A 21,255-nucleotide genomic window follows, 5' to 3' on the forward strand; every position below is an offset into this window, starting at 1 on the left:
GAGGAGATGCTTCTTTACTGTTTTTGAACAATAACATTCTTAATATTCCCATCTTCCAGTTCTATACCCCTGGGATAATTGAGTACTGCTGAAATGTGATTGTTCTTTGAAAATCTCCCGTCAACTGTCATGCTTTTGTCTCTGGTGACCGATGTGGTTAATTCCTCTTGTCTTAAATAACAGCCTAACTAACGTGCTTTGGGCAGAGTTTTACTTATAAGGTGGGTGTGACTACTGCAAGATTTAAGTGTAGTAGATGATCTGCTGGCTAGCTGTATTTCACTACCACAAGTTAAATTGGGGACCAGGCTGCAGGGAAACTCCCTTTACTTTTACAGTGGTTTTCCAGAGCCTGCTTACTGGGGAAGACCCCATAGGTTTTGGTTTGCCCTGCTGCACCATCAGGTTTTTCTACTGATTAATGCAATGATCTGCTCTGAACAAAGTGAGCAAGAGTATAATGGCACCCTTGCTTTGTCCTCTGCTTGTTCTCAACCTTGCTATAAAACCCTTTTTAGCATATTATTAAGAACATTACACTTGGCTTTTTGTTTGTAGTTTTGCTTTAGCAAAACAGTCTTTTATAGCTGTAAAGCCTTAAGGGAGAAAGTTTCTGGCAATATCTGTAGGAGTTGCAGTTCTTTACTGTGCAAATGCTGAAATCTATGTCTTGCTTTAATGTTTCTTGGAGCTAAAATATTTTTGGATAAACAAAGCATTTCACATACTGTATAAATCGCTTACAGGCAACCTTTACCCTCAGAGTGGAATGCAGCCATCGTGAACGCTGCAGTGTGAACAAGGACCTCTAACAAAGTTGAGGGCCAGGCGTGGGATGTAGTGGGGCAACGTGTCATATCTAAATGTTAATTTTGATCGGCATATCACGCTCCAAGCCATTTATTGTATGAAAATCACTGGCATCTACAGCCAGATTAATTTTTATTTATGCAATAGTTTACAGTAGTTTTTCTCCCCAAAATTGCCGCTGAATATTGCTGTGATTGCTGTGTAGTACGTAGGAGCAGCTAGAAATGTATTTGAGGAGTGCTGGCTTAACACTAGCCCAGTCAGGTTCCACTGTAGAAAAAGAGACCACAAGTGATGGCAGAAATGCATTGGTAAGTGGATCTGGTAGGTATGGTTTAGCACTGACTCTAGCAGATGTGCATTCTCCTGCTGTTAGCCATCAGTGTTGTCGTTTGTCATTCAGGCAGTGCCATGCTCAGCTCTGTCATCTGTTGGGATGGTTGCTGCTCTGTCTTTTTATTCTGTAGGCTGTCTAAATCCTACAGGAAATATGAAGTATGTTTTTGACTTTTGTTGAACGTTGCTAGCAGGCCAAAGTGATCAGCTTTTTGGTATATTGAGATACTTTGCTTTGCCAGAGATGATGCCTCATGAAAGAATGTAAAAATCAGTTGTTCTGCCGCTTTTAGTGCTTGAAACTCTTAGTATGGCCTTTTAGGAATCATGGGGGAACCTATTGAGATACAGTCTCTTTCTGTGTAATTTTTCTTGCAGAGGAAAGGCGCATTTCTGGTATTTGTTATTTTATGGTAAAGTTTTTCTAAAGCATCTCCCACATGTTATTACACGGGGAAGAGTGTTCTCAACCTGTGGATTGTAACCTGGCTTCTGTTTACGAGAGAGAGCCGAGGGAGGAAACCCGACAGCTTGTGACAACTTAAAAGTTAGGTAGTAGTGTAAACATACCTGCTTGAATCTGTAAGTAGCCTGGAAGCCAGAAACAAGGATTTCTTTCCACTCCGTCTGTGTGGGAGGTGGGATGCAGCAGTGACTGGAATCCCAAGGAGTGGGCAGTGGCACGTAGACTCCCCTCTCCGCACAGCGACGGACGTGTTGGACTCCTTGCCAGATAATGTAATGGATACAAAGAGTTTAAATAGGATCAAGTTGGGGCAGGGGCAGGGGGAAGCTGAGTAAGTATTTGGATGAGAGATTCCCAGAGGGTTACTAAATACAGGCTCAGGAAACTCTTGGAGCTGAAAAGTAGGCAGAGCCTCAGACAGAGCCTTGTCTGACACCGGGCATGGTGTTTAGCTGCCCTTACACGTTGATTCAACTGATGTAGCAGAACAGCTTTGCGTGTTTGGGGGTTTTTATTGTTGCATGGGGATATCGTGAAAATAAAAGCCTTGAAACTTGGGGTGACTGAATTTGAGGGTTGTAATAGTGGAGGCAAATGCCAAACTTTTAGGTGTGTGACGGCAGCACAGAAGGGAATCTCTGTGAAAAGTAGTGACTGATCTTGGGTATGCTGGCTTCAGCCCAGAGGTGCTGCGGGAACGATACCTTCCGTTTTTCCTTTTTACAGCCTTTCTTTGATCAAGTTTTCCTGGGCAGTAAGGTGAATGGAAAAGGAGGTTAAAATGGGATAGATGCCCAAGCGTTGCATATGTGGCAGTGTTTGCTGTTCTGATATCAGTATAATTATCTTGCAAATCTTCTGTTTAGAAGAGACCCACATACAAAGTATTGAATGATATTTTAAGAGCTTAAAGAGGCTTAAAGAAGACTCCTTTATAAATTTCAATGTTGCTAACAGCATGTTTTTGTATACTCAAAGGATCTTTAAGTGCTGCAATAACATGGGGAAAGCTGCTTGGGCACATTTTGAGTGTATTTACCAGAAGAGCAGAGAATGTGTGTAGGTTTTTTTTTTTGTTTTTTCCACTTCAGTGGAGGTCTTGGTGTGCTTCATGAAGCAGGTTGTTTTTAGCTTACTTGCAAAGCTTGAGCAATGAACACAAAACTTGACAGCAGGTCTTTCCAGCTGTCCTGCTAAGTAGCTGTTGACCTCCCTGCCCAGGAGAACTGTTGGCATCCACTGGTACTTCTGGAATTTGATGCACTCCACGCAACGCACTGTGTGTCCTCAGAGGAGCGGCGAGGCCAGGGTGAGCTGCTGTGTGCCTGTGATGCAGGGTGGCTGACAAGGAGACATTCAGTCACCAGCGGAGGATCGTGTTCCAGGAGTAAATCTGAACTAATGCTCTTAACCCTGCTGAAGTGGAAAAAACACACAACAGATCGGGTTTTGTGCCCTGCTTATTTGCCTTAATCTCTCCAGACTGCACAGTCTGTAAATGACCCTGTCTCTCTGTTCTGCCCATCCTCCCTTTGAGATCTGTATGTAAGCATGTCAGCGACCATCCTGGTCTCCTCTTCTTCCCATGCCATCATCACCACTACTCTGCAGGAACCATGTTCCAACTAGTGAATTCTCATACACGTAGTAATTGTTCTCGTGTTAAAAGCCGAAAAATATTAAGTATGAGAAATACAATTTCTCAACTGTCTGGTCAATGAAGGGTGCAACTCCTTTTGCCAAACCAGTTATTGTGATTTCTCTCTTTGTAATAGCTTTGTATCAGCTATTACGTTTTAAAGATGCTTGCAAAAGTGGAGTATGTCTAAGGGCCTGTTGTTTCAAAGCACTTGCAAAATGGGAAGAGCTGAGTTTAAACTGCTGTGGTTTTTTTCCAAGTCAGTAGGTAACTTGACAGACAAGCTTTTGGGTATGAACTCATGTATTTAAATACAGTGTGAATTCTGATGCTTGATGTTGCTTGCAGGTTGAGGTGAACGACTTTTGTCTCCATCCCCTTAGCAGAAGCATGTGGACCGTGCTTGTCATGGAGTCCTCTGCTTTCATCCCATTCTCCTCCAGCTCCTGTAAAGCCAGAATAGGTACCAGTCAATGGCAAATGATCCATGATGGGCCAAACACCAGTTTGGTTGGTAAAAATAAGCAGTATAATAAGCAATTTGAAGTAGTTCCTATTGGTGGCAGAATACAGGGAACTTAATTTGTGTAATTGTCTGTTCCAAGAGCAGCAGCGAGAGCCTTAACTCCGACCTGCATTCCTTATCGCTAACATGTTTGCATAATGAACTCACAAGGTATGTTGTATGAAAGGTCATGGCTGAAGGGAAGGCTTGTCATTTCGTAGTCACTTTTCGGGAAGAGGCATGTGACCTTTTATGAGTAGGTTTACTGATCACAAGTTGAGGGAGCCCTTGGTGGTTTTGCCAGTAAGCAAAGAGCGTGTGTTTCAGAAGTAAATGATGTGGCAGACAGCATTGCATTCAAAAAGATGTTAGAACAGTATGCCTTGAGATGATTATCAAAGCTGAGACTTTCAAGAAAGTCCTAATAGATACATGTGTATATGTATATATGCACTAAGTGGACTGCTAGTGGGAGCTGTGTGTAATGGAAACTTCCTTCCAAATATCGATCCAGAAAATACAATCTGTCTAAATAATAAGACCTTGGTTTTTTATAACCTGGGGAAATTATCTAGATAGGTCCAACTGAAAATATCCTGAAAATGACCTAACTATGAGTTAGTTGCAGTGTGCATTTCATTTTATTAATGTTTTCTAACCTAGTAATAACTTGCTTTTTTAGAATTAACTTATCTTAGCTTTTTATCTTCAAAGTATTTTCAGGTGAATCTGGGAAATTTTGAGCCTCTCACCCTGTAGGAACAGTTGAAAATATCAGTATGTACCAAGTTGCTTCTCAATGTCCTGGCATCCATCTGGTGTAAAGATTTCCAAGTGTCTCTGGGGCAGTTGGCATCCTAAGTGGTAAGGAGACTCAATGTTGAGGCCAGATTTGTGGAGAGCAACGTGTCCTGTAAGGTGTTTTTTGGAAGGCTGAACAACAAGAAGGTGGGGAGGAGGTTTGAGAAGGGGAATGATTATTTTGGGAACAGGGAGAGAGACTGTCTTCTGTTAATGGGATTGCTATTCATTGTGTAGTCGTGTGTTAGACCTCCTATGACATGACCTAAAAATAAATCCAGACAACAGGCAAAGCAGGTTTTGGACCTCGTTTCTTACTGGAAGCGAATTCCCCCTTTGTTATATCTCCCCCTCTCTCTGCTGTAGATATTTAGTAAGAGACCTCAAAAGTTTGTCGTTTTACATGGTGCTCGTGCAGTCTTTTTTCCCCCACGCTTCTAAAAATTGTACTTCACCTTATTTACAGCATAAAATGGAAATCAAGACTTGGTAGTGTATTGGCTGGCTTTGTACAGGCTAGTGCAGAAAGTACACAGATGTCTTAGATGTGAGGCTGAGCACAGTTGTGTACTTCTGTGCTAAAAAGTGCAAATTTTAATAGTGAAGAAAGCATGCTTGCTGCAAACAGTATGTTTCATTTGTCACTGAAGTCTTTGGCGCTTTCTCCCCTCAGTTTTGTTCCCAGTCCCCCGTTCAGGTCACTGGGACGCTGGAAGAACTAAACAAAGGTAGTCCCATGAATAAACCTTGCTAATTCACAAAATTATGTTGCTGTCAGTTGTGATAACAACAGTTCTCTCAGGGCTTTGGGACAGTAGGAATGAGTTTGCAGCATGCTACCTGTTTTGCTACCATCTTTCCATACAAGAAAGATGAAGGGGATGTTTCTGGGCTGCCTCCCTTAGTGCTTCACCAAGCACTGATGAAAAATGTGGTGTGTCTGCAGGGGGGATTTATCTCTAAATCTTCCTAAAATGGAAATGGGAGCTAAAAATAGTCTACTCTCTTACAATTAAAGACAAAAATGTAAAATGGAAGTTACCCTAAAATATAATAGCAAAAGCTGGGGGGGGAGTCGTATTTAGATAATGGTTCCCTACTGCAGATCTGTCTACATAAAACAAATGATCATTCTTTTCTTAAATATGCTTTCACTGGGAGTGAGCGCTACATTACATTAGCTGTGTGATTTTATTGTCTCTGAAGGAAGAGTGCAGAGGCAAACAACTGTAGATTAGGAGCAATTTGCAAAATAGTCCAGTGATTAGCATGCCTTTGGAGATGTTTTCTGTGTAAGAACTGCATCACAAATTTTACTGGCTTCCTATGTTCAAAGAATTAACTGTGAGGAAGATTAAAATGACATCTTAGACATCGGGTAAACATTCTCTTAAAATCCCTTACGTTGTCTTTAAATCAATTAATTTGACTTCTTTAATCCACAAGCATACTGGGTTGGCAAACTCATGGAAGTGATCTATTTGGGCTGAATTTCTCCAGTGTATTTTAGGGACTACTTTAGTGTGTCTGGCAAACGAGAAGCAAACATGCCAGTGAAATGTGGAAATACGCCTGCATTCCTATGCTAGGGTGTAAAATGAAAATGCTGCTCTAATCACTGAGGTGCCTTTTCTAAGTAGTAGTCGGCAGCCGGTTAATCCAGCCTTTGCAGACAGTCCTGATCCTTGCTGTTTATGTTGGGTAAGAAAGTAAGACAACAGCTTTGCTCCTTTTGCAATAGTGCTGCTTGCATATATGTGTTAAGTGGGAAGGAAAAGAGGAAGAGGAGAATCCTCAACTCCAAAGCTTCATGTCTGTGCTTTGCAGGCACAGCTGATGTCCAGCACAAGGAAACATTTTTACTTCTGTAAAGTCTCAAAAAGTGGCCCTCAGTGCTTAGGACACTTACTCTCCTAAATCATGTGGACAGTTGGTTCGCTTATAATTCTGCATGGATAATAAGGATGGTAGCATTCATCTACAAAACATTGGAATATTAATAAAATAAATTATTTGCTCTTTCTGGAAATCCTGCAGGTTTCTGCAAGCTGTAATCAATTTAAATGCATTAGTCAGAGGTGCAGCTTCAACTCTAAGCCTGTCCTAAGCTCGAGGCTGTGCTGGTTACAATTTATTAGATCAGGTGTTGTAAAATAGTGCATATATTCTGAATAAGCTAGCAATGCTCTGGAAGGTGTTTGGGTGCTATTGACAATGACTGGTAGTTCTTAGCCATCTTGTATGGAGAACAAGACTGGCAAGTAACTTCAGACATTAATCTTCACAGCATCAAAACCATCAGAATTTCTTCTCAGCTGGTGCTTCTGCATTAAAGAAATGCTGCAGATGTTAGAGCAAGTGGTATCACAGAGCTGAACGTTGTCACGTTATATGCTAAAATAGAAGTGGGTTTCTCTCGTGCTGTTATGGTTCGCTATTGCTTAGCAACTCCAGAAGCTGAACTACTTCCATAAAGATACTAACATGCAGTTTAAGGAAAGTGGGCCCTGAACTTGGCAGCCTGTACGCCAGCAGAGCAGAAGCCACCGCTGTGCAAACAGAAGGGCCTTCCTCTGGGGGAAGGAGCAGAGGATGGAGGAGTTTGGCATACAGGCTAATCGACTGAGGTAAGATAGACCTTTTATTTTCTGAAAAGTGTGTAACAAATGTTATAGTTTTTAAAAAAATACAATGAAGTGCTGTGTGTGCCACAAGAAAAAGACAAATGAGCTCTAATCAAACGTTGCTATACAGTTCTGCTATCAGTGAAACTTTGGTAATAAACGAAGCTAACTGTTGGTGTGAATTGCTTCTACTTTATTCTAACTGGCTCAGAAATAATTCTGTATGTGGCAGAAAATATGTCCTTACAGGATCTGTATGGCTTTATACCGGAGAGTAAGAGGCTACAGCTGGTATCAAGCATCTTGGGAGTGCTTGTGGTGTTCAGCAGCACATGCTGATTCATTACTTGCTCATCGAAAATGTCTGTTTATGTTTGAGTGCCCATTTATGCTCCATATTCTCTTGGATCGAGGGGGAACCGTCCTTCCTGGAAGAGCGGGTACCCAGAGTTTGGAGCTTTCCCTCCAGATGCAGGGAGGGGTACGGCAGGCTGGCTTTCTCGTGGTTCATGCTGCTGCCACTCTCAGCAGATGGGCAGCTTTTTGGGCTTCATAAAACTTGGCAGATGAGCGAGCGCCTGTGAGCAGAGAGTGTTTGGGATGTGTTTGGGAGGGTGGCTGTTCTTACGAGATAAGAGTGCAGTTAATCATGGAAACAGGCCCTTCCTCCTTACTGAGGACATGCTGGTGGGTGTTCATGGGATAGATAACTTCTCTTACATTTTGTAAACATTAGCTCTTATTACTACAATCCTACAGCAAACAAGGCAGGATAGCAAGGCTTTTACTGAGCAGCTCTGCCGCTGGCAGTGTACCGTGGTTCTATCTGGATGTACAAAAGCCATTTGACTTCCACCTGTTACAGAGAGGAGTCTTCTGGCTGCTGGAGGCTGGGCTGGTGGGTGCTCACCGTAGGTGTTTGGAGGGGCAGGCTGATGGCACCCTCCCCAAAGCACTTTGATGGATTAATCTTGAAGATGAGGCAAGAATGCAGTGTAAAACCCAGAAGTGAATTTCCAACTAGTCCTAAACATAGCTAAAAAGGAGTCCAAGAAAGCAGAATTGCCATGCTGCAGGCTGCTTGCTTCCTGGCAGTCCGTTATTTGGATTTGGTTCTGCTTCAGCAAGCAGAATATGACACCCCCTCCCGCCCCCGCCCCAGTATTTGAATCGGGATGTATGGATCATGGACTTCTAACTAATGTGAATGGAGCAGGAAGACCATCTCGTTGTCCCTTATCTGAAAGTTTAATTGAAATAGCCCTGCAGAACCCCATGCGAGAGGGGGCTGGTCCTCTTCCGAATCTCCCCCCAGGGTGTTATCTCCCTTGAAAGCTGGGGGAGGTTAGATGAAGAGTGTATTAGCTTCCCAGCCGTGGGGCTGAGTGGTTTGTCTACTGCTGCCGACTCTTTGGCTGTGCAAAAGTTAGGTAACAGGGATGGAGAGAAGCCTGTTAGCTGGGTGCTGCCACTTGAGGATTTTGGTCACATGCATTTTGATTTTTACATTTTGTTTTGCTTCGGTGCAAGTGCTTCCTCTCTCTCGTAAATGATCTTGGTTATCTTGAAGACTAGCAGAAAAGGCCTTCAGCTTTCCTCCTTTGCTCCCCCTGCATCAGCTTATTTATCAGCAAAACCTGTTATCTTGTGTGATGCCTGGTTCAGAGCCTGGGTGACTTTACCAGCTCCCTTCAGAGAAAATTTTGAGATTTATTTATTTAGTTTATGCTCCAAGTGGCAATGTGTATCCCAAGAGTTGTTCTGCCTGATTGCTCTTTTGTTAAAGAAAAGGTGCTCTGGGTATCACTGGAACTGAATATGGCTTTCAAGAGTGAAACACTGAGATTCCTGTGATGTTGCCAGCAGACAGCTTGTGGTCTATGGTGCCCTTGGGCCAAATCAGGTGGTCAGTGACCCATTTCTGGCAGCTCCATTTCCCACATTGTTCTGGGGGTGGCAGTCTCATCCAAACCACTCTTGCCTGGTGCAGGCTGGGAGGAAAATGAGTGTATGCCCAAGATAAGCTCCTGCAGGAAGGCTGGTCCATGTGGGGAGTAGCGGATCTGCTCTCCATGGGATGCCACAAAATGCATGAAGAAGCACTCCAGGCCTTCTTCAGATCCAATGAAAGCTGCTTATAGGCCTCTTTGGACACAGTAATCTCTCTTTCTGTGCCCTTTGGGAAATACTATTTTTAAAATGCAGCTGTCCATGTTAGCACGGTCTTTACTGTATATCCCAGCTATTGGTAGACCTTGACGTCATCTTCACATTGTAATAACTCCTGATATTTTAATAGAAGGCTTGCTGTTAGCTCTGCTTCTTAATATGTAATTATTTTTATTTGGTGGTTTGGTTTTTTTTTTAGTGACTCTTACGACTACGTGAGAAGCAGCCAGCAGCAGGTCTTCTGAGCTTTGACTCTCATTCATAGTGAGCTTCTAACCCGATGAATCAAGTGCTCTGGGTAGAAAAGCAATTTCAGGTAAGTAAATGAATTTTGCATTTTCAAGCATGTGTGTTTTTGGAGTGGTGTGTTTTTTCAATACTTTGTTTACTGTAAACTGATATTAAATGTGAGCTGAATTTGGGTAAGTTCTTGGTTTGGACTTGCATGGGCAGATACCCATTTTGCTTTGGATTAATCATTTTTTGCGCATGTGCCAATGGCAGTGTTCAGCACTGGTAGCAGTCAGTGTCCCCGCTTGTGTATTTGCATCGTCTGACTTGCTGTCCTACAGCTGCGTGGCACTGTTTCTTTTGGCACCTGTACTGGCTGCTTTCTTTAAGTGAGGCTTTCATTTAAAAGCATGGCTTAGTAGAGACTGTGATGATTCCCTCCATTTTCTGTTAGCTTAGACGTTGCTTGTGCCAGCCTGGCACTCTCTTCATTCAAGAAAAAAAAAATTATACAAACAGTCTAACTCCAGTACTAAATTGTATAATCTTAGGAAAAGGCAACTGAAAGATCACTTAGATTGGTTCCTTTTTCGTGCTTCCAGGTAAGGATAACTAAGAGCAAAACTTGAGAAGATGCAGGTTGTGTATAAATGCTCCAAAAACCCTACTTATAAGGAAATCTCTGCCCTTCTGGCTGTTGAAACTGGAGTGATATATTGGGTAGACAACCAGACTCGTGGCTGGAATACCTGGTTTCTGTTTCCAGTTCTGGCTTTGATGTAGATGAATGACCTGCAAAGAGAAAATAAATGGGGTGTATGCCCTTTCTTGCTGCTTGTAGTTATGTTTTTGTCTTTTAATAATCCTTTGAAGCTGTGCGAGGATTTGCTGAAAGGCATCTTTTAAGATTTTCGTGGTTCTGTTGGGTTTGATCTGTGCTGGAAAGCTCCATGACTGATTGAGGAGCTAAAGGGGGAGGTGTCATAAGAATCAGAAAATAAAAGTGGGCATAGAGATTTTGAGAAAGAGTGTTTTTTAAAACTGCTACTTGTTTGTGTGTAACCTGAGTGACTAGCACATTGAATGAACCAAGTGTTTCGTGCCTTCTATTCTTTAGTTGGGAAAGTCCTGCCTTTTTCTCAAAATGTTCTTGAATATTAGTGAGACTGAACTGGCTGATTCTGAGAGGCTGTGGTGAGGGACAGAGCAGAAAAGCAGCTTTCAGTTGTGATTCTTCCTAATGCAGTTGTAATTCTTCCTGTGGATGCCCCGAGCAAATTTGTTTTTGGGAAAGTTGGTTTTAGCCCCTCTCCTACATATGTCACAGTACTGCATGCCTCTAAATCTCAAGTGTTGTATAATTAAGATGTTGAGTAGTGCTTCCAGAGATACTATAAGAAATACCATCAGTGATCAGAAAGAATGAGAAAAATACTGTGAATAAACATCAGCGCTGCTGAAATTGAGGGAACTGATTATTTGGTGTGTCGCACATAAGGTGAATCGTTATGAGCAGGTTTTAATTTTGCAGTTGCTGCTTTCTGAAAGCTGGCATCTATGTGATATTTGTTCTGGACAAACCGTAATATCTAGACTTGTTTTCATCAGTCATGAGAAATTCCTACTTTCCCCACCCTCCTTCAACTATATAAATATTAAGGGTGGAAGACACTTTTACCAGATGCCAGAAGCTCATGTCACTGTATTGATTCAACTTTTGTTTCCCACAGACATTATGAATAATGTAGTAATCTATTACTTAAAGTTTAATGCAGATTTAATAGGGGTTGAACATCAACAGGTACAGTGCAAGAGGTGCAAGGCTGCTTTGTTCCGTGCTAAATGAAAAAGTTTCAAACCAAACACTGTTGGGAATGTTGCATACCTTGTTATTTATGTGAAGATATTACTTGCAGGTGCCTTGGTATCCGGGACCCCTGTATTTTTTGTGTATTTGTCTCAGTATATGGCAACGTGCATTACAGACTTGTGGGGTCACAAGGCACATGGATGACTCATTGCTGCAATCTGGGGATCTAAAACAGTGGAATATCAAGATACTGCTGCCTTTTCAATGGCTTTTTTTTTTTTTTTTTTTTTTTTTCTTTTTCCTTCTTGGTATGAGTATTATTTTTTTAAACAAAGGGAAAACATCCCTTTCCTCACTTGTTAGCTTTGCAGAACTTGAGCCTTAAAATAATCCAGGAAGCCTTTTGTTATGTAAATATACGCATCCTCCAGCTTGGCACTGTATGTGCTTGATATAGCTGCTTGCTGAATTCTCTTTTAAATTTAAACTTCAGTGGCTTCGAAGGAGAAACCTGACATTACTTTTATATAGCACTTAATGGTTCTGACCATGGCAGCTCTCTGGACTAAGAGAGCAAAGCAAACGCCCTGATTGCTGTATGATGATAATATAACAGTGACTAAAGCAGACAGTGCAGTGTAAAGCAGTGGTTTATGGCTGGAACTCAATTTCTGTGTATCATAATGATTTTTCTTTAAGCTTGTTACTGCTGGGGATGCTTATACCTATCAAATTTAACTCCATGGGAACAGAGCCTCAGCGTATGCGGTAGCTTTTAAAAATATTTTTGCCTAAGTTGCTTGTTCAGAAACAAATATGTGTATGAATGCAGCAAGGGCTTGGAATGGTTAAAATTAAATTCCAGTGCAGACTACTTGGTAGTTTAACAGGCACTGAGATTTGCAGCCATCAGATTTCCCAATCAAATGGGCAACAGTTGGCTAGAGCAGCTGTTTAAAAAAAAAAAAAAAAAATCAACAAAAAAAGCACCAACAAAAACCCACCACCTTGTGAAATGTCAAATGTGTGAGAGATAATCTCCATTAAAAGCAGTGACTGGTTTCTGGGTGTTGTCTTGTACGCTTAAAAACACCTTTGGGGAGATTTATTAATCATGTATGTAACTGAATGTTAATTTAGAGTTTTTCTGTACCCTGTGTGTAGGACATGAGTTCATTGTGACATTGACTTTTTAAGTAATACCTTTGCTGCTAGGAATGCCCAAGCTTAAGTTGCTGATGGCTGATGAGATGACGTGGAAGCTAAAGCCCGGGATCTGCTGTGTAAGCACTGCCTTTATTCACCTTCTTCACACAATAGGCAACAGCTTTTACAGCAACACCCAGCCGACCTGCTGCTGGTTTTACCCTCGTTCTCTGGGAAACCGTGGACATCCTTCTCAGCTCCTGTTTGACTCCCCTACTAACCTTCCCCCCGACTTTCTCCCAATGCACATGAGCTGCACCCATCAAAACTATCTCATAGAAGTGGGAATGGCAAGTGGATGTTGCAGGATCTGCCTAGGTGGTTGTGGTTTTGGTTTTGATACAAACACAAAGTCCACAGGTTGTGTTTTAAAAGTAAGGAGGATGAAGAGTGAATCCATGTAATCCCCTGGGAGTGCCTGAATCCAATCTATGGTCTGATGTGCTGCTGCTGCCTGCTGCCATGTTAATGGAGCAATCGTGTACTAAGAGGGGAGTGAGGAGTCCAAGGAGAGAAGCAATGGCGTAATATCTTGGGCACTTACCCAAACCTGAAGATTTAATGGAATTTTGGAGCAGATATTGTATGTTGCCTGTGCTCAGTTTGTTTGGATCGATCAGATTTGACTTTGGTAGATTTCCTAGCCATTGCTGTTTATTAAATAGCTTGGCTGGTTCTTGGTAAGTGGGTAGCATAAAGCAGGTTGCTGTCAATAGTTTCATTCTTGTCTCCTAATTCATTTGCCCTCAAACACACAGCTGCTCCCCTGTTTCTTGGAAAAGGCAAAGGATGTGCTGGCAGGAAATGGCTGCAGTTAATGAAATATAGGCCATACCTGCTGATGATTAATCCTTAATCCAAAGACGGAATCTTCCTTTTCTGGATTTGTTTGTCAACTGAATTAGCAAATGACTGTTCCTTTGTCCTGAGGCTGGCTCTGACTTACTTTGAGATTGATTCATAGGTTATGGACCCAAGTAATAGGATTTCCCATAAGGGTGTGCTCACCAATTTTTGCATGTTTTCAAAGAGAAAATGGGTTTTCCGTCTTGCTTTGCATCCTATTTGCTTGTGCTCCTTTTTGCTTTGGCTTAATTTTTGCTAGTTGGCTCTTGTGTACATGAGGTTTCAGTTGGGATTTGATGGCTAGTGCCATCCCAGCTCCTTTCACGTGTCACATCATCTGCCTGAGACATCTGGGGATGGGACAGGGCACCTAGCAAATACCGAAACAACTGGCATGCTCTAGTTGGGTTCAAGTGCTTGAAGAGTGAATGTAAATACATTTAGTTTCTATCTGAAAGGCAGTTACTGCTTTGAAGTACAGCACAGCTCTTTTGCAACTCTTTTTGCTTCCTTTGAAGGCTGAGCAGCTGATGTTGAACTCGGGGCTGCTGTACGGGGGTAGCTCTTAGTGTGCAGTTAAAACATCAACTATTATGTTGAAGTGCAAATGTTATTTTGTGCTGAAGTCATGCTGGAGATAGTTCAAAATGTCTTGTTTATTTGGATTCATGAGGGAAATGCCATCTTGCTGATCTGTAATCTTGCTTTGCTCTCTGGTTTATATCTGGTTTCTTTGCATTCAGCAAACCTGTATTCAAATGGTGCTGAAGCATTTAATGAATCTGGGCATCCTCTTAGTCTGCAGCCCAGGAGACAGACTGTGATGGTGACACTTCTGGGTTTTGTGCCTTTTGGGAAGCTGCATTATTAATCGGTTGTTTTCCCCCAACTTCAGTTGCTAGATGGATCCAACAGGCTATGTTGCCATGTTGAATTAGACCCGATTAAATAGCTCTCTCTTATTGGATAGGTATTGACTAGTTTGTTCGTTATTTTAATGACAGACGTAGTTGTTTAAAATTACTCCATGGTTTTGGAGTTTTATTATTCCATAGTTGATATGGTTATTGGAATTCTTGCACAAGATGCTTTGTTTCAGTTCATTTGTTAAATGTTTTTCTCTGTTCTCATAGATTTGTTTTCAAAATCCATTAAAACAAAAAGGTTTTTTTTTCCTGGCCTGTGCTCCCCCTTCCTCTGCTGTCCCCATTTCCAGTGAATAGTTGAAAGGCTGTCAGCAACTGTTCTGACAGATTTCCATGTATTACTTAGGAAGACAAAATGTTACATCGAATACATTTTGCTCTATGGTGATAAATAGGTTGCAAAGGGTGGGTAGAATATTTGGTATTAAAATGTTGAGGGATCTTGTAGTCCCAGCGGAGGATGTCTGCTCTTTCACCAGAGTCCTCTGTGACCATCCCAACTGTTCAAATCATGTGTGCTTCCAAGCTACATCTAGGCAGACTTAAATATCATCTTGTCTGGAGCATGCTCCTACCTTTAGGTTCCTCCCTGCCCTTTTCTGCATTGTGGAGCTTCATTGCAGCCATCTCTAGACATGGACGCATCACTAAATTCCCCAAGCTTTACTAATAGTTTCTTGGAAAGCTTATGTAAATATAGCCTTAGGAGCTCCCTGAGCTATATGGCACATCTTGAAAGGTGAGTGGCAGAAAAGGTAAGGAACACGCTTTGCACAAATGCTGTTTTTATTATTAGGATACGTTAACTGTGCTTACAAGGTTGCTTCAGATGTTTCATGAATGCTGCTGCCGATCCAAATTAACTGATGCCCTCCTCAGCCTGATGCAGCTACTTGTGTTAGCCCCCTGCCAAAGATTTGGATGGTCTACGTCTGACAGGATAACCGCCCTGCCATAGTACTGGTTTGTCAAACTCTGTGTACTCCAAAAATAATAGTCTTGCATGAAAAGCATTTAAATGAAGCCAGCAGCAGATGCAAAATTGAGCACTGTAGATAAGACAGAGGTAGACTAACAGGTCTGGGCATAGCAGTCAACATGGACAACATGCAACGCTCCTGAAATCAGTTGTAGCACTCAACTTGCACTTCCTCTTGATGTTTTGTTTTGTTTTGTTTTGTTTTACCCCTCTATGTTTTAGTCTTTTGTGAAGCTTCTCCAGGAAGGCAGCTGAACACCAAGAATGCAAAGGCACTGACTCCAGTTTTGCAGTGCTCTACAGTTCTTGCTGATCCTGTTTAAAGTCCCCAGACAGTTGATCTGGGAAACCTGCTGCTAAGTGGATGATCTAATTCCCAGTGAATACTGTGATCATAAATATTACCCTACATCACAGAAATTATTTGAAAACTGGTGTGTATTCGTCAAGCTGTCAGTTGACTTTCAGCATCCTCGTTGTGCTCTTTCATCTTTAAATGCTTGTGCTGAAGCTCAAATAAACTTACCTGTCAGCAGTTATAGGATGCCTCTTCTCATCTCCAGCTGCTCCTTAATCATAGCCATACCTGGCAGTTTAAAAGCTGTTTACAAAGGAGATAAGGCAAGTAGCTATGTTGTAGCTGCCATTTCTCTAAATGATTTTTCTCATACTCCAATAATATTCAGCATGAGGTTGTGCTTTGTGAGGATGTCAGCTTGCTCAAAGTGAACACATGAGCTCTCTGCTCTTAACCCCTAAAGTCTATAGAAGCAGAAGGACAGCTCTGTCCTTAAATCAGTGCTAGGTCTGAAGCATCACCTACTGGTTAGGTGTCAGATTTTTAGCAAGGTGGTAACATCATCGAGCCAAGGCCGGATTCTTTAAGTGCACTGACTTGGTCTGGTTTTAGAGCAATGGTTGCACAGGTAAATTGCACACAGTATCCTAAGATACTTAATCACAAATATTATAATCACAAAATTGCAAGTGGTGCATGAAAATACACTGATTTCATGTCCATCCCTCTCAAGATTTTCCCAAAGCATTCTGTCAAGAAGGGTTTTATAATGAATAGATGGCTCATTCGTCAAATTTTAATAATTTTGTCTATGGTGAATGCTATGTTAAAAGTATGAAATAAAGGAGTATACCACAAGGATAAAGAGCTTAAAAATGTTTTGTCTCTTACTGGGCTACATTCTGTATGATTTAGTTTTACAGAATATATGTAAGGCAGTATTTTAGCTCTTATTTACACAGCTGAAGCAGTCAGTATGAAAGTGAGCTAATTTCTCTGTGTAGGGGGAAATATGTTGTGTACTCAGCTTCATAACTCAAATGCACCACTGTTTGCACACAGAATTGCCTAGCCAAAAGTGAAGGGGGCAACAGCAGATAGTCACTACTTGTATTTCTCCACTGTAAAGCAGTGCCTTCCTTAGGAAACTTTATTCTGAGCCTCTTTCCCCTGTGCAATGAGTATTGTTAACTACTGGTCCAGGCTCAAATCAAACTTCGCTCTTAAGTTAATGGTATCTGGGGTTGTAATCTTAAACTTCCAGGGAAACCAAATCAGATCATTTGAGTTGCTGTTGCAACTTGTTAATTCAAGAGCTCTGGTGTTGATTGTCTTATGACAGCGTGATACCTGCAGCCCTGTGAATTGAGCAGTCTTAAATCGGCATAGTTTGGGTGCTCTGTAGTTTGGCATGGTGTATGCTTGTCCTAAAAACGGTGTTTCATGAGAAGTGCTTCCCTCTGAGCATGGAGAGGTACCACTGCTGGCTTGGGACCGGAGCCGTCAGCCTGTTGCTCCTGTAACATTAGGTACCGCATGTGTTGGGGTTAAGGTAAGGAAACGGAGCTCCTCTCTGCAGTTTCTAGCACAATGGTCAGTTTTCTGCAAATCTGTCCCCTCTGGAGGGGAAAAACAAGCACAGCATGGTTTTACTGGATTTTCAGTCGTCGTCTTGAGTCTCTGCAATGGCAGCAGGGAGGCCCAGAGGCTGAGATGAAAATGTGAGTTGAGCTGAGCTTGGAACAGAAAGAGGGCACAGGAGGAATTCAGGATAAGGGAGAGTTTCAAGGGGGAGTAGAGGGTGACTGACAATGCAGTAACACCCTGCCATCCACGGCAGGCTTTTCTGTCTGTCGCTTTGGAGAACCATTGCACATCATTTAACACCCACTTTGGCAAACTGTCTTAATACTCTTTTCTTGTCCCTCACCCTTGTTTGGCTTGATTTGACCTGGATGAGAAGCAGGCATTGGAGAAAGATGGTGCTGAGAGCCAAAAATCTTACTGTTCAGAAAGACGCAGCACGAACGCTTGCACTGGAAGATATACGTTAGGTATCAGTGGAACAGCCAAGACCTTTCAGGGTGGCGATCCAGTTGGTGAACAGTTGGACAAGGTTATGCAGGTGTTGCAAGATTTGATACCTTGTTGTAAGGAGATCTACCTGTCAAAATCTCATGCCAGTGGCCATGTGTCTCTGTTCAGGAGTGCATACTGGGTGGGCAGGAGGGTTTCCCTATACAGTGTGAAAACTGGATGGAGAAGTGGTCTAGAGAGAAGTGGCTTGCTGGAAAAAGAAGGAAACAGAGCATCCAACAACCTGAATGCCTGAGGAGTAGCCTCTGGCAAAGGAGTGCTGTTTCACAGACCATGTTCATATAATTTGAATTTTACAAGTGAGAACTCTTTTGAAACCTGAAATTCCAGGTGGAGTACCCAAGAAAGTCCTGGTCCTGTTGATTCTCTTTCTTCTCAAGGTGGGGTGCTAGATGCTCACTTGAGTGAAAGCCCAGTTATCGTCAAAGGCAAAATTAATCCATCCTTCCTTGTCTATTCCAACCAGTATCCAAAACTGTGCAGTAGGATTACCTGGCAGGTTGTCCCAAGGAAGAGCTTTATTTTTACCCCACAGCCTTGCAAGGTGTAAGTCTAAAGCCTTAGAAGATCGTTTCTTTAAGTAAACTTACATAAACAGCAAATTTTCATCTGCACCCTGCTGCTTCTTGCTTTTGCAAGATGCATTGTCCCTGCAAAAGTCATGCTAGATCTGAAGTTCGTTCTTTGTGCATTTGTAATCCCATTGTTTGTCAGTAAAATGCCTGCCTAAGGATTTTTTAATGTTTCTGCACTGATTCTTTAGTTTTAGCTGGAAAACTCTTATATTCAGCCAGTATCTGCTTCTGTGTGGTAATTTGGGGTGGAGTGAAAATGGACACTTTAAAGCAAATCTGTATTGCCATCCTGTGTTGGGAGGAGTTTGAGGTGCTGAAAACTGGGCAAAAACCTGCATACCAGGCAGGAGTTTCAGGATACAGCTCTGCCCCTTGGTGTAAGGTGATTATTAATGACACAAAAGGTGTTGGGTACTCTGTTTCCACATGAAAAGAGGAAATGAGCATGTGTCGAGCATAGGTGAGGTAAGGAATCTTGTATGCGGTTCAAGGTCAATGAAGCTGTAAAGCAGCAATTGGTTACTAATAAAAAAGCAGGTTTTTTTTCTGTGTGCCTCAGTAGAGGTCATTTTGCTGGTACTGCATCAGGAAATAATAAATACAGGTGACCAAAGTAAGTGTGTGTGTATGTGTGTGTGTATATATATATATATATTTTTTTTTTTATAAAGCACAAGCAGCTTGAGATGCACGTTCTACTTGTTTTATATGGAGCCCGTGGGCTCTGAATTCAGGCTTGCCAGCTCTGAACATGACATCCATGCTCCCTTCGCTCCGCTGCTGCCTTCCTCCCTACTCTTTTGGCTTCAGCACCTGCTTTTGCCCTTTCTCCTCCCGGGCTTGCTTGAGCTGCCAGCAGACCTTGTCGCATGTCTGCAAGCCTGAGCAGCGATGCAGAGTAGGGGTCAACGATACGTGTGAGGAGGGTGGGATGCTGATCTGATTCTGTGAGCAGGAAAGAGGGGCTGGGGTGCCCATTGGGTTGGGGCACTTTGCAAAAACATGGAGAACCCTGGGTTGGGACATATAAAAGAAATACGTGGTTCCCAAGCTGTGCCTGGGCAGCAGAGGGTGAGTGCTTTAGCAGAGGGAAGCAAGAGAATGGAGGAAGGCTTCTTCATGCACAGACAGGGATATGATTAATGCCTTGCTCTGCTTGAAATTAAGTTTTGGAAACAGCCTTTGTGAGAGATTAAGAGATTACTGCACTTCCCAGTCTCTGAAACCTAATGCTTGTTTGTGCAGCACTGGCATGATGCAAAAACATTAGTTTCGGGTTTTGTTCTGCTCTTGGGAGGCTTCTTTCCCCTGAATTTAGTGAAAATAGCTGTAAAGTCAAAACAGTAAATGAATGAATGTTATTAGTGAAGGGGTAGAGAACAAAACAACAGCAAAAAAACCCCGTCTTTCTCCATGATTCCCTGTGTCTTGAATGCCAGCTGGTCCTCCATCTCCAAAAAGAAAAAGGTTCAGCAAAAGGTGATGAAGGTAATCAAAGGCATAGAGCAGCTGTTGTATAAAAGGAGGTAAATAGACTTTGACTCTTCAGTGTGGAGAAGACATGATTTTGAGCGGAGGAAGCAAGAAGAGGAATGTTACGCAAAGCGTGAGCAGAGGATGACTGTACTGAGGCCCTCCTCATTCAAAAAAATAGTGTCAAATAAAACAAGGAAGCAACAAGCTTATAACAAGGGAAAGTTTCTCTTTCAGTGGTGCACAGTTATGCCGCGGTATTCCGTGCTGCAGGATATTGCTGAAAGGTTAGAGGTTCAAAGGAGGCTGGATAAAACCTCGTCATGGCTATTAAAGACAGTATCTCCTGGCTCAGGGAACAGTTATTAAAGTAATGTTTTGAAGAAGGTAACACCATCTGTGTTAAACTTGCTGCAGAAATGTGAAACTTCTTTTTGTAAGTAGGTAATAAATAATGCTTAGCTGTTTTCAAATGCCGGCTCATATAGATGTGTGCTAACGCAGGGGCTACAAGTTGGAGTAGCAGATTAAATGTGGGATTTCTTGGCTTCTGTATTATTTCATATTTTTGGTAGCTAATGGGAAACAGGCACATAGTAGCAAATGATTCAGGTGATAAAAATTGGTGTTTAAGAGCAGATTATAGCAGCAGTTGTCTTGGATAATTTGCTGTGTTACTTTACCAGAGTTTTGCAATCTGGAGCTAATAGGAGAGTACTAATAGCTAGGTAGGTTGGAGTGGCAGCTTGCCAGCTGGTGTCTAGGGTAATGATCAGGTTACTGTGATGCATTGGAGACAGACCGGCTTCAGTATTTCCCTGCAAGCTCGATTTTCAGTGTGACATAATGTTTGGGTAGAGCTGAAACTCTGGGATTACACCATGGAAGTCACTGGGGCAGCTTGGAGGGTGAAGGTTTCTTTTACAGTGTATATCGCTTTTTACTACAGAGAGGTGGTTTGCTTGGCTGGCGTATGAAAGGACCAAATTTCCCTGGAGATTTTGGTGCTTGGCAGCATGTGGGTGTTAGGAGGCTTTGAGAGCTGGAGGAGGATGGAGGTGGAATAATGTCCTTTGAATCAGAGCTGTTTTGACATGCTAGAAAGAAATTGCCAGCTGTAAGGGCGGGGGGGGAGGATATCAGACATTGAACCACTCTACAATTTTGTGCAAAGAAAGACTCGGAGCAGGAGGTGTTTAAAAATTTATACTGGACTGAGTGGGGTGAAAAATCAAAGTATAGTAAGCATGTGGTGGGGTCAGCTCACACACTGTGCATGCATATGGCAGCTTTGCAGCAGCACGCTGCTGAACAGTGATACCTTGAAAATTAAAAGAGAGTCTTGGTTCAGTGGGCTCCATCCCAAGGCGTGGATTTGGTGACCTGCGTGATAACTTTGAGAGTAAATTCAAAGTGATTTATGCCTCTTCTGATCTCTCTTGAACTCTGACTGCTTGTGTCTAT

General features: G+C 42.3%; 1 protein-coding gene across 7 annotated transcripts in view; it reads left to right on the forward strand.

The window, feature by feature from the left end:
* SGMS1 (sphingomyelin synthase 1) overlaps window positions 1–21,255 on the forward strand; it is a 110,109-nt gene that overhangs the window by 28,473 nt on the left and 60,381 nt on the right. For 4 of the 7 annotated variants that reach the window (XM_030030331.2, XM_030030333.2, XM_041127138.1 and 1 more), the window contains one exon: window positions 9,550–9,666. The gene's annotated coding sequence lies outside the window, so the exon portion shown is untranslated. Of the gene's footprint in view, window positions 1–7,162; window positions 7,185–7,897; window positions 8,093–9,549; window positions 9,667–21,255 lie in introns of those variants that run through there. The other 3 variants (XM_030030332.2, XM_030030339.2, XM_041127137.1) reach the window with 2 other exon arrangements.

Source organism: Aquila chrysaetos, chromosome 11, assembly GCF_900496995.4.
Source record: "Aquila chrysaetos chrysaetos chromosome 11, bAquChr1.4, whole genome shotgun sequence".
In the NCBI taxonomy this organism is placed as follows: Eukaryota; Metazoa; Chordata; class Aves; order Accipitriformes; family Accipitridae; genus Aquila; species Aquila chrysaetos.